Raw genomic sequence first — 14236 nt, 5'->3', positions numbered from 1 at the left:
CTCATTTAGTCTATGCTTGTCCAGTCTGCCTTCGGTGTGTATATTTAGCATTGTAAGTTCAAAGTGGTATCTCTAGTAATTGCTTAAGAGTTTGTTTCTAAAAATAGAGCAAATGCAGAGCTAAACCTAGAGCAAATGCAGAAAATGAGAACACAGATTAGGTGGATTTGTTTTGAAATAAATGAGTGGAAAATATTTACAGGATTCATTGTTCTCTAACTGTAAAAGTTGCTACTGAATTCCTGTTTGTCTTCATCCTAAATAAGCGTGTATTACCGGCAGCCTTCAAGCAATGTTTTTTTTAATATCAGATGCCCACTTCAGATGCCAGTGTCTGTTGCTTAATGACCGGCCGGAGGCCTCCATACGCTTCCTCGGTTGACCTGATCCTTGTGTCTGGGAATCCTGATGGGAAGGTGTGTAGGTCAGCCAGAGTCAGTCATCTTGTCCCGTGCTTTGACCGTTTGGAGTTCATCCAGTAGTGTCTTGAGGAAATGTACTTTGCTTGCTAATAACTTCATTTGCCTATTTAAACCTGAATTGGCTTCAGAAATACAGGTTTAATCCTCCTTTACGGTTTGTCCTAAAATGACTCTTTAGATTACAAACCTGTCACATTAGTTGTTGTAGTGGTAGTTTTGGTATATCTGTGATGTTTTGAAAGGCTATATTTATAGGGAGAAACTAATATATTTTATCAGACCAACAAATGCAGCTGGAAAAAGTAGAGTTGCTTTAAGGAAGAGAAGTGCTGCTTCAGCCTCTGCAACTTTGTCTTGTAGTGAATGATTGGTTGAAAAACAGGTCCAAAATATTGCTTCTGTCTAAAAACTTGTTTGGCCTGCCTTTTGAAAAAACTGAATGACCATCTTCTGAGGTCATTGTAATCTGCTCCTGTAACTGCAAGTGGGGTTCGTCTGAACTCACCAGATCAAGAGGGGTGAATGATTTTACCTCTATATGGGTTTGGATGAAATGGCAGAAGTTGCTGTGAATGTTTCATTATCCTCATGCTCCCTAAATTTGTGTCCAATTCAGTTGTTTGTTTGCTGTCTCAAGATGCTTTTCAGAAGGTGCCTGAAAGAACTCTAAGAAGAGCAGTGAACTACATGCCAGCACAGACAAACTAGAGCTGGTGGCTGTGGGAGAGCAGAGACCCTGCTCCTCCTCTCGGTCCTTCCGCTTGCACCGGGCTTTGCCTTCTAAGCCACGGCATGAGCTCTGCTCTTTTTTGGGGGGCAGTAGCTCTGTTTCCATAGTCTTGTGTGAGCAGCGCTACCTGGGAGCTAAGCACGGGGCAGGTGCAAAGAGAGACAAGCCAGTTCTCCTGTTCATTCTTTCTCCTCATCTCATTCACCTGGTGTTGCTGGTGTAGCTGGAAGAACAAAGCACCCTTCAGCTGTGCCTTTCTGCTGCCTCAAAAAAAGAAAGATTGGAAAAATTATTCTTGACTTGTTCTGCCATCCCTTCCTGTCAGGATGACTGGGCAGTGTGTACCGAGAGATAATTTGGACCAAAGCAAATGGGAAACTGGTAGCTAAATATTGGTTAGACAGCTGACCCATCACCTGGTACCAGAATACCACTGGATTTTGGACTTACAGTATAAACTCATCCAGTACAAATCTCTGCAGTGAAATGTGATGTCTGAGGTGGATTAATGATTCCCTTTGTTAGAGATTCCTAAATTGAATACTTGAGCAGCCTTTCCATAATCAGGAAATCCAGGCTAATTGCCAGAACTGTTTCAAGGGAAGGATTTGATTGTCCATCATTCTAATAGCTTTAGGTGTTTTAAATAATTTAGAAATCTCTCTTAATTGCTTTCTAAGCTTTTTAGGTTACTATATTTATTCACTTAATCATCTTCTATAGAAATATATTTAAAAATGAGAAGATTAAATAAGCTTTTTCTTCCTTTTCTGACAGAAGCAACAGGGGACCTCAGCCTCCTTGTAAGGCTTGTTTTGAAAACTTCTAATAATTATAGGATGAATGAGTGATTTGTATTGCTTATTTATCATGCCTCATCTGGATCTCCCCTTGCCTGTGAAACTTCATTTGGACCTAAATTAATTAGATGACTCTAATTAAAGGGAGGCCTCTGATTTGAGAGCAGGAAAGCATGTTCACGTGGAGGCTACACCCTCTTCTTTATCTGGCAGCACCTTGAATGTTAGCTGCATGTAATAATTAGGCGTGTCAAGTTATGAGTTGATTCATCTTGAAGTGGTCCCAGAGGAAGAGGTGGGGGATGACTGTTCTCCAGAGGAGGCTGCAGACAGTAAGATGCAAAATGTTTATTGAGTGAGTATCCTCAATTCCTGATACTTCCTTAGAATATGTAACTGCTAATATTTAAGATCCTGAGCTCTGCAACATCCCTCACGAGCAGACATGAAGGAAGTAAATGCTGCTAAAGTAAAAGGTGAGCAGAAACACAGCATGTGCATGGAAGTAATGTAGCTGTGTTGAAGAAGCAGATCAAAATTAATTCGTCTATAGAGTAAAACCAAAATCTTCAGCACACCAGTCAGCACAGCACTTGCATCCCTTCTGTCTGTTTTGTGTAGTTTACTGTGTGTGTTTAGCAAGTGTAAATGCTTAGATCCTCCAGTAACCAGTGTCCTTTTGATGAATATGGAGCCCCAAACACCACAAACTTGATAAATTTTTTGTTCTAGGAGTGATTTTCAAGAGTTGCTGAGCTGTTAATCCAGTGTTGAATTAATGACTGAAGCTAACAAAGTTCTTTAGCTCTGATTCTGGGTTGTAATCCACCTACATGTGGGGACAAGTGCATCCTGAGAAGTTGCTATTAACTATAAAGCAGACTCAAAATACAAAGTCATGTCCTTAGCTCCCTATATTCTGTAGTAGCATCTAATGCTCTGTAATAGCATGATTCTGTGATCTAGAAGTGGCTAACCTGTCTTAGGATGTTTTAGCAACTTTCTGGTACATGTCAAAAGGACAGCCCAAGCACAAAACTTTGTTCCAATTCCTGTGTCTGGACCAATGCTCCATGGTCTGCTCCTTACATTTGATTTACTTTAGCAGCTCCAGTACCAGACAAAGAGTAGGGTCTTCAAGTGTGTGGGAAGGATGATGGCAAAGTCCTACCTCCAAGGTGGAAGAGCTTTGTTTCTGAAGAAGGCAGCACTGCAAATAGAGTGTTTTGTCTGTTTTCTGGCTCTTCTGAGGAGGAACCCACTATCTGTTATCCATACTTAGAGTCTCAGTCTGAAGGAATTTGACAGGAATGAGGGCTGTTGCAGGAAGGAAACTGAATTAAGAACTTGTACTGCTAATTTTTATTTGTTTTATTCACTGTCACAAGGCATCTGCTGCTAGATGTACATGTCTTAGCCCAGGTGTTTCCCTTGAAGGAAGATTATTTTTTTAATGGTTTATTATGAAAAACTTTCACAATATTGCTGTAATTTAATAAATAGATAATAGCTTGAAAACATCACTGAAAGAAGATAGTTAAACATAGAAAAAAATCAAAGATCATTTTGCTGGTGTTTTGAACCTGTTAACTGCTGTGAGATGAGCAAATGATAGTATGATGAAACCATGTATCTATGATACCAGAACTTTTGCCATTGAGAAGGTCAGACCTCAGAGCAGAAGGTAAGTCAAATAATATCTTCTACATGAGGTGAGGGTTCAGTCTTCAGATAATTTAGTGTGATGATAAGGTGTAGGGATTAGTTAACAGTCATAAAGTAGAGACTGGGTGTCATCTAGGGAGTTTCTTCCTGTTCACAAAGCAAAACTAGTAAATTGTTTATCTCATTTTTAAGATCTTAGCTCCAAACACAGTAAGGGAACACTGAAAGCTGACATAGAATTTGTTGTCAAGAAGCTTTATCAATATTAAGTCCGCTTATACTGAGGAGAAGTTCCTACATGAAAATTACAATTGTAACACTAACTGTGAAATTGATGGAGGGTGTGTTTCTTCCTCTTGTTTCTTCCTCTAACTTGCCTTAGAAAGTTTCAGAAGTAGGCCCATGCCTGGCTGACACCATGGTGCCGTAACACTTGTGTTCCCAGCTCCAGCTCATGGGATACGTCTGGGAACCCCCAGGCAAGGGAGTCCAAAGCTTCTTGGAAGGTATCCAGCTAAATATCATCCGGGTTGTGTTCTACACTTGTGATACTTTTGTTTTCAGTCTTCTAGTCTCACCTGAAATCTTGCTAAATAAGCTTTTGTTTTGTCTTCAAGATCATTTGGCACATTAAGGGATAAGGACTCTCAGGGTGAACGAATAAACTTTGGAGGCTGCTGATCTGGGAAAAACTAAAACCAATCAAAAAAAAACCCAAAAGAACAAACCAAACAAGGAAGATGTACTCAGACACCCCTGTGAGATGCCACGGTCAGATGAATGTAGGGAATGCAAGACCTGAAGCGGTTTTAGATTGTAGTACAAAGGCCAACAGCATGGTAGACAAAAATGAATGCCTCTCCTGCAAGGGACAGACAGGAGAGTGACTCCCCATTGCTCTGGGGGAAATCTTAAACCACCGCCTTGAGGGGCTTTGCACAAGGAAAGGCATTCTAAATATTGGGGTAAGTAGGGGAGGGATGGGAAAGTCCATGAAGATAAGGTAGGAAATACACCTTGCAATGTTACAGGCCATCCTGAAATAATGAATATCTTCTCTGAGGGGAGTGCGTGATCCTCCTCTGCTTTTGACATAAACATATCAGAGCAGGTTAGTGAGTAAAGACTTTTTATGGTTGTTGTAGGTTCAGTTTGGTTTTGTCCTTCCTGAAAGATAACAATCTGGATGTGCAGCTCTCAAGCTGTCTTTCACAAACGATACTTGCACATGTACATGTAAGCGAATGCATAGCGAAAAGAGTTTGCTTCACATCCAAAAACTTAAATCACTTTGTTGTGAACACTCTTAACTACCTGCCAGACCTGAGTTATATATCCCAAGAATAACAGGAAAACTGGGTCCTCAAATTGTCATTGTGTGGTCTTAAAAGCTATTTTTTTCTTCTAAATGCAAGTGAAATGGTTTCTTCTACAAGTCAAACAGTTTTATGTAATACCCACTCTCTCAAGCACAAATAAGAGTTACTGGAGTACAGGTCTGCAGTCAGTAGATCTATTCCAAGGGGTCAGTCTTCATTGCTGATGTAAACTGATCTGAGAATAGGTTGTCACCAAGGTGCAGCCCCGTCCTCCTCCCGCTGCTGGTACCGGCTCGGTGGTCTCACCCTGTAGCTGCTGGTGGTCAGGCCAGAAAGACAATCAACAAATTCACCAGGCCGATGTCCAAGTGTCCGGTTTTAGATGATCTCTTCTGAGCTCAGCTTCATCTGTTTTGATGAACAGTGGTTTAGGAGTACTTTCCTACTCTGATAACTCTATTTAATTCGTTGCCACACTAATGAAACTAGTAAACAGAGTTGATTAGTTATACTTTTATGTAGTTGTAATATTTTTCTAAGATTAAATAATGAGGAAAAAATGTTCTGTGTAAAAGTCAACTGTCTGGCTTTATCTCTCATGACAAACCAACTCCCACAATACACTTAATGAGTTATTTAGCTTCCTTAACCAGACTAGATGAATCATTAGATAGCGTTGATGGTTCTTGTTTACATTTTTTCAAGTTCTGTGTTCTCACTGTAATAAGTGTTAGTATAGTAAACAGCATTATACTTAGGTTAATAACCACCACTCGATTTCGAAGATCAGAAAGTGATGCAGCAAAACCCTCAGGTTTCTTGTAACAGATCTGTAACTGCTTCTGGGCTAGGTGGTGGTTAATAAGAATATGAACTAATTTCTGCAGGCAGTCCTGTTCAAAGCAAATGTGCTGCTGTTTCGGGTAGAAAGTAGCACTGTAGCTTGAACATGTGGAAGGGCTGAAGAGGCTCCGAAGCACTAGATTGCATCCCAGGGGTTGAAGAAAAATGTGTACTCGGTGGCACAGACTCAGTTGTTCCTTCCTCTCCCCATGCTGTTCACACCTCTCCCCCCGCCTCTCCAGTCTGAGCCCTGTCCCTTGTGCACCCTGGCTGCTTTGTCATCCCCCTTCTCTTTACCGGTCTCCTTCTCCAGCCAGTCCCGGATGTCCCCCGAGCTCACTATGGAAATCCTACCCAAGCTCTTTGACCTTCCTACCTGCAAACCTCTCCCAGACACCACTCTCCTTTCTGGGGTGCCATTGTCCTGTCCCCTATCAGTGTCCTCATATATTTTTCCTATTTTGCTTGCTTAGCTGGTTACTGTTGCACCTAACTACCCTTTTTTCTAATCTTTCCCTCCTACTCAAGAAAAATTTGTTTCCTCAGCCACCTCCTCATTCCAAGCTTCTCTGTTTCCCAGGTCTATCTCACACTCTTTACCAGTCTTACCAGTACCTCAGATCTGTCTCCCTCCTTGCTCATCCTAGATAATTCACTAATTTCTAAACCCTAATCTCCTTGTCTAACCAAGCCCAATGACCAGCTATGACTGCAACTCCTCCCTTTTAGATAATCAATTCTTGCCAGACTCTGATCTCTTTCCTCTCCCACCCTGTTGTTTCTGCACACCTTTGTTCTGGGGATATGGCACTCCCTGCCCCGGTGGTGGGCAGTGTCACCGAGGTCACTGTGGGTGTAGGAGACCAGGCTTCCCTGGTCCCAGCTCCAATGCTGGTTCCACCAGCTTTGGGCTGATGTGTGCTTTGCAGTGCTGGAGCACACAAGGTCCAGAGTTGTGCTCAGATGGAGCCAGCTCTGATGACCTTAGGTATAAAACCTGTTACTTCTTTTTATTGTTGGTATTTTTAAGGGGTTTTGTGTTCTGCTCTCTTTGGAGGTGCTTATAGTTACTGTCAGCATAGCAATACTCCGATCTAGTGCAGGCTGTATGTATATGTTACCAAGCTTCAAAAACAGGCTACGCTGGTTTTACACACGATGATGAAAGACCATCTGGAGTTGTCAATGGAGATTTTGACACCTGTTTCAGAAGGACCAAGATTTGTCACACAACGGTCATAGCTTTTTATTCCCATGCTCATGACACTCAAAGCATAACACACTGCAGTCATCGCGGGAGGTAACCCGAGGGTGTGCTTCTCAAGGAGTTACCTCAAAACATAGCCTGTAACAAGTACTCAGAAGTCCAAGCAGATCCATGTAAGCAAATTTATGCTGCTTCTTGTTTATTTGTAAGTCTTTATTATATAGCACACCATTTCTCAAACAATACGCTATCAGGTCAAGTTTTTTTCCTCAGTTTTTTGGGGAGTTGGACTTCATATTCCTTATGGGTCCTTTTCAACTCAAGATATTCTATGATCCTGTGAAATTGTAGTGCATATTGTAAGACTGAACGTGAATGAATGCAACTCTGTAATAGCTCTGGCTTGATTCGTTTTTTACATTGTATGTAAAGCTATAGGTAAGTCACATGCAAAACCAGTCACCAAAACATTAGAGAAGCTCTCTAACACAAGATGCTATTTTAATTTTGCGAATGAGTCTAACTTCTTTGAAAAAAATTGTAGGACCTTAGCACTTCAGAGGTATGGAAGTGGTAGCTATAATTTGTTTGCACTTGAGATTATAGGAGAAACTTTTGAAGGTGAAGAGAAAGAAAATAAGGTCAAAGACCTGTAGGATGCTAATAGAAAGTGGAGGAGAGTGGCAGAGGACTCAGAAAGCCTAACATCTATTCTCAAAACTATAAGAGAAGAAAATGCAAAGGCTGGCAGAGAAGCAGAAGGAAAACAACCTCCTATGCAGCAGAGTATGAGTGCCTGTGTCAGAGGAAGGTGAGGATGCAGCACCCAGGCTGAGGTCATTGCAAACTTCGGCAAGACAGGTTTTATGAAATTAAATATTGCATTACATCTGGATGTTGCCTAGCATGAGAGAGGGTGTGGCACAATACTTTTTGTTTGGTGAATATAGATATAACAGCAGCAGCTGTGAGAAGTCCTGCTTCTGGAGCAGCCAGCTTCTCACCAACCCAGGGCTGCAGCTCTGGCTGGGTGGGACCCCTTTGCAAATCCTATTTCTGCTCGCCCGTCACAGCGGTTAAAGCGGGTGGCTGCTCTGCTCTGTGTGCTGGGGATTTTTTGGTCTCTTCCACTGCAACATCTGGAGGTGCATGGTCCTTGTAGGGGAGCCCGGGTACCCTCCTCAGGCTGTGCTGGTGGGTGCAGAGCTGCAGCACCCGTGGGTCTCCAGCCACAACACCCTCCTGTGTGGGGCAGGGGAGGGACCTCTCCCACCCTTTGTCTTTTCTAGGCCATCTGTGCACAGCCCCCCACTCATTACTAATCTCTTCTTTGTTTTTATATCTGTAAATACTTTATGTAAAGAACAAAGATAATTTAAAAAACTAAAAATAGTAATAAAAAAGCCACTTGGCTGTCATTCGTGGATTTACAGAGACCTGTTCTTAGGCAAAGGGACTGCACTATCTCCATGGCCATGATACCCATGTATTGTCCCTGCAAGTAACCACTATTGTAGGTTAGGGATCTAGTGGTCTTTCAGTGCATCTCTGGTGACATTATAACCCAGGGATGATGAGCAAAGTTGAATGTGAACAAGGTTTGTGTGATTCGGGTGTTTCTTCTTTGGGAAATGAGTCTGACCAACAGGCAGCCCCGATGGTGTCAGTCGGTCCCAGGTGATGGAGTTTCAAATGTAAATACATGGTTGAGATTAATTAAAATTTTACCAGCTATGGAAGAAATATGTCAGTACACATACCAATTTTCAGCCACTGCTGTCATAGTTTTCAATGTAAATACATGACCAAGATTAATTAAAATTGTACTTGATGTGGAAAAGGTCTGGTAGTAGAAATGTACAAGGTAAATAATGGAGAAGAAACCATAGAACAAAACAAATAGACATAGAAATTATTCTTTAATTTTTGCGATGATTTTTTTTCTTCCGCATGATAGCAAAATTTATATTTCTTATCTGTGAATGTCTATTTGCAATTTCAAGTCGGTTCAAATTTATCTTCTAATTATAAACACGCTAGGATGAATACAGAAAATGAAAAATGGACTCGTGCATGGATTTTACTACACTGTTCAGTTCTCAAGTAAAAAATGTCTTGGAAAAACTACTTGCTCTGCCCATGAAGTAGTTTTTTCTGAACTCCTATGTGAATTTTTCAGTTTGACAGGTCAGCAGATACAATTTTAAGTATGCTCAAGGTAGAACTTGAATAGTACCAGATATTTAATTTAATTGCATCAAGAACAATATTCAAGATCTTAAGGATGTAGAGAATCTAGGAATGCAGTTCACGTTTTTAACTGTGAGGATCATTTACCCTGGAAATGGTTAATTCAGGGACATGTTGGCTTTCTTATCATCTGGACTTTTTAAACCACAGCTAAGTATTTTCTGTAAGCAAAATGCTTCAACTTAATCTAAGATGGTGGGTTTTATGCACAATCATTGTGTCAAATTCAGAAAGTGCAGTTGCGCAAATCAGAGAGGATAATAAATAATATTTTCCTCTAATACCTATGCAAAATTTTTCCTCAGTTATTGCAGTTGTTACCGAACTCTACACTTTCTCCAGTGTATTTCAATGAAATAGCACATGTTCTTAGATACCGAAACAACTACAATTATCATCACAATTTAGCAGCAAGGCATGGCAGCTGCAGTCTCTGTTTTGGAGGAGACTCCAATCTGTTAATGAACTAATGCCAGCACCATTGCTTATTTTTTTACAAGGGACAAATCACCTAAATATGCTTTGCTTGTTCTTCCTCTTGTCTTTCTGGAGCAGGTCTAGGTCTGTAAATGGAAAAGAGACCCATTAGATCCTGATATTTATGTTGAGAAAGCTTTTCTGTAGGCCAGGTGATTTAAATAGGATTCCTATAGTGAGAAAGGTGTTGCTGACTGTGGGTGAGGACACAACAACGCAGCCCTTTACTTGCCCTTCTTACCTGCAATGTGTGTTAGGCAAACCAGTGCTCACTGGTTTGTACTCTCTCAGCTTTCTCAATTTTCAAAAATAAGCCCTATTCTTTAGACATCCCGAGCATGAACGCTAAATTGGTCAGCACTGCAGATACCTGCAGTTCTCTGTGTTACGCAGCTTTAAACTCGGCGTTCATTTGTTATTTTTCCCTAAATAATTTCTAGCAAAGGGTGTTTTATCCAAAGACTGGATATTGTCTTCTTGGTTGCAAAGGCTGAAGCTCCAGCTCTTCCCTGAGGACACAAGGGGTGGTGAGGCTGCACTGCTGAGGGAGACACTCACCTTCTGGTCACTGGCACAGGAATCGAGGTAGTTGGGTCCTATCCAGCGCCAGCTTGTGCCTGTGCTTGTCTGGCCAAGGCGCAGTCCTTACAAACTTCACAGGGGCTGTTATTGATTGACTTGGATTTACTCTTTCCATAGTGTACAGTCTCCTAGAACGAGGCTGGGGTGCTCTATTGTCTGTTTGACTTCCCTTTCATTTTAGGAATGTGACTCTGCTTGTTAGCTGGGGCTAAAAATAGTAATCGTGACTACAAAGCCAAAGAAAACGAGGAGAGAATCTGGGAACCCTGAGTATGTAGGTCTTCAGGTTTGGCTGGTGTTGGTTAGGCCTTTTTATTTGGATTTTTTATTCGTAATCAAATGAAACTTTGATAGATGGGTTTGCAGCTAAGCTGACTTTATCTGAAAGGCTAACAAGCTTTTCAAACAAAACATTTTTTTTCAAAATTGAATCATAAAGCTGTCTTCTGTGATACTGCACAGCAATGAAGCAACGTTAAATGTTCAGGGGATGATTAGCTTGCAGAATTTGACATTTTCAGAGGCCAGAAAAAATCTAGGCTTCTCAGATTCTTTTTCTATCTTTATCTGAGGTTCATTGCCACCCCAGCTGGACACATTTGGTCATTCAGGTACTGCAAAATAGAAGAAAAGTAGAACGGATGTAAAAAAAATACATTCTTGCAGTCCTTCTCCCATTCTGTGAAATGAGGAATCCGTTAACATCACTTTTCTACTGATTTATTTGCATCTGTATTTCAGCTCCATCTGCTTTGTTGGCTACAAGGCTACCAGAACGGAGGTTACAAGAGCACAACGAACAGCTCTTAGCAAAACCCTCTGAACATCAGTGTTATAAATAATGGAGAAAATTTATTACCCACATTTGGTGAAAAACCTAACAAGTAAATGGCAGTGCTATATGGCCACAGAAAAGAAGGATGTTTCTACAGAGTTTTTGTGCCGAAGTGCAAGCAAATGCACGTAGCCTAGGTTTTAGTATTTAACACCACCAGTGCCTCAAAGGTTAAGCCTCTTGTCAGCTAATTGTGAACACGCTCTGTGTTGCTCTGGGAGCTGCAGAGCTGCAAGGTGCGAGGCTGGAGTCCTCCAGAGGTGTGGAGATGCTGTACCTCTCAGCCTGACGTCCCATCCAGGCCTCTCCTCTCACAAGGCTAGCCACTATTTTTATTATTTTTAAAGAAATTGAACTATTTTTATTATGCTATATGTATATTTTTATGATGATACTGTTTTATTATATATTTTTAATTATACTCAGAGACATGAAGACTGTTGGTGATCAACCACATGAAAGCTATGAGAATAAGAGACACTGAAGAAATACCCTGAAACATGGAATGCTGTGGTTCCTCATGTATGCCTGTAACTTGACTGTTTTGGCCAGAAGAGGGGTGTTTGTCACAGTAAAATGAAGCCCTTGATAATGTCAAAAACATTACCTCAGCCTCATTAAGATGTCTGTGGAATTTGGGCTTCTAATTCCCAGAGGACAGGTCAGCACCAGCCACTGGAAGATGGCACAAGAAATACTTGAAGTAGTGCCAACACAAGCTCCTCTGCTCCTAATCACTGCCTTTGCACAGAACTGCGTGCTTGGATCCAGAGTCAAGGTAGGTGCACTGGAGAGATGCTGCACCCTGTCACGTACCACCCGCTAGTTCAGACACTGCTTAGCACCGACGTGGTGGCACCACTTAAACCCTTTGAGTTCTGCTCCCTCAGAGGCACCTGTGCTCTGTTTCAGCAGTTCATGGAGATTGACGTGAGCGAGCAAGCAAGGAGCCTGAGACACACACCGTTGTTCAAAAATACGTGCTCCATAGCACTTTCGTTGGTTGCAATCTCACACAGCAATTTTTCTTACAGTCTTGCTTGCTTTAGATATAAGACCAGTTCTATGGAATTCAGGGAGTCCGTTAGAAAAGTCTGAGCAGGATGAAGCTTTTAGTGAGTAAACTCGGATGAAAAAAATAAAAAAAGAGGTCTGGCATTAAATATTATTAACACGGGAAAACACAAATATATAACCCTTGCCCATTTCCTTCCTGCTTTTGTGGATGAAAACGAGTCTAATGTTTGTACTGAATTTTCTGAAGTTTCCATCAAATATTAGCCAGCACTTGCTCATCCAGAAGTTGTTAACACCCCATCCCATCGATGCCAATAGAAAGAGTTGAACAGTCTGTTTCTGATTTTGGCAGTTGGGTACAGTATAAATTCGGTGTAGATATGAATGTAGCGCAAGTCTAACTGAAATCAAGAATCAGATTTTTGAATGTGAATAAATATGCTGAAGACACATATTTGGGGTTAGCTGTCATATATTGCATGACCGTACATTTTCATAGGCTTATAGGTGGAGCCACAAATTCTTGTATTTAGACCTAAATAGATTAGTATTTCTTAATCAGCACTACAGCGTACAAAGTCGTAAAAGCAGCTATTTAAAGTATTAATGTTACTTATTGAATAACTGAAACTGCTTTAGAATACATGTTGAATATTAACAGTAGTTAAAATAAATGTTACAGAAGGTTGCAGCATACATATGGATCCAGAGCAATAGGCAAAGCTACTTAGAGCACAAAGCCGATGCAACTTCCTTCAAGTTCTTTTAGGAAAACCAGAATTACACTACAGAAAATCCAAACTACAAACTTGATCTGATGGGAATGGTGGAGCTGGACTACTCTTTATATTGAACAGGAGGCTGTTACGCTATTAGGCTGTTAGGTTTGGGGTTTTTTTTAACCTAAAAGTTCCACTACTGCAGAAAGATGAAAACAGTAGAGTTAGACAAGACACAAGGGTCCCTTTGTTTTGAACACAGTTGTCCTCTCACTCACTGGAAGCTAAGCAACGTTGCTTAGGTTTGGCTTGGTTTGGGATCTTAAATGTACAGAGGTGTAATCCCCTGACTACTTAAAAGGGAAATAAGAATTTCCTAAGTACTTCTGCTGCACCACATGTTTTATGCAGTTAGCCATTTTTCTGAGAATGATGTCTCTTCATTTATAGGAAACATATAATTTAGATATTCTTTCTCTTTTTTGGCTTGCAATCATAGAGCTTTGGCTTGCAGTCTCCTCATACTTTGCATGGTGTTTGACGCCAGCTGAGGTTTCTGTAGCATGTACAATCAACAGCTGAGCAACCAGCAATTTTTCTTTTTTCATGCTTTGCGTGACACTAGGTTTGGGGAACTGTTACTTGCTTCTTTGTAAGTTGAATATAAATTAATTTCTGAGGATTTAGTATGTTTAAATATCCCTTGACATTTCTTTCCTGAACCGTGTTCAAATGTCAACACCCAGTCTTTCTTCACCCCTGTGATAGCTGCTGGTGTTTGCAAAGCACCGATGTGGCTGCAGCACGAGGGCATCTGACAAGTCTTGCAGCTGGAGCATGGCACCATCTCCAGACTGATTATGGTGTCCTCTCTGCAGTGCTTCTTAGGTGATGCTGTTACACTATTTCAGTTCTGGAGCTGGTTTGGCAGTAGGTCAACAAACCTAAATACTGACTCAATTTGACATGTAAATATATCTCAGACCTTTGTAAAGGTCATTGGTAAAGAACAAGATCAGACTGTGGTCCAGCCTACATCATAACTGGAAACATGGTGGGGTTGTTTTTCCCCCTTTTTCTTCTTCTTGAGTATTCATAGTGTTTTGCTTCTCCTGTGTTTTGGCCTTACTCCACTGCCTTCGCTCAGGATGCCCCTTCATTCCAAGCAGAAGACTCACCACTGCTGTGTCTAAAGTCATCAAGTCCTTCAGCCTACTCCAGTGGGCAGGACACTTGAGCCTCTGGGAGCTCAAGTTATCAAGATTATTCCCTGACATAACCCATCAGTCAGCAGGGGTCACAGTGTACTGATTTAGTTCAGAAAATGAGTTTAGGGAAAGAATGCAAAGGAGTAAATGTCTGTAGGCTGC

Source organism: Streptopelia decaocto (assembly GCF_964273445.1).
Source record: "Streptopelia decaocto genome assembly, chromosome: 4".
Lineage (NCBI taxonomy): Eukaryota > Metazoa > Chordata > Aves > Columbiformes > Columbidae > Streptopelia > Streptopelia decaocto.
This window is presented reverse-complemented; position numbering follows the sequence as displayed.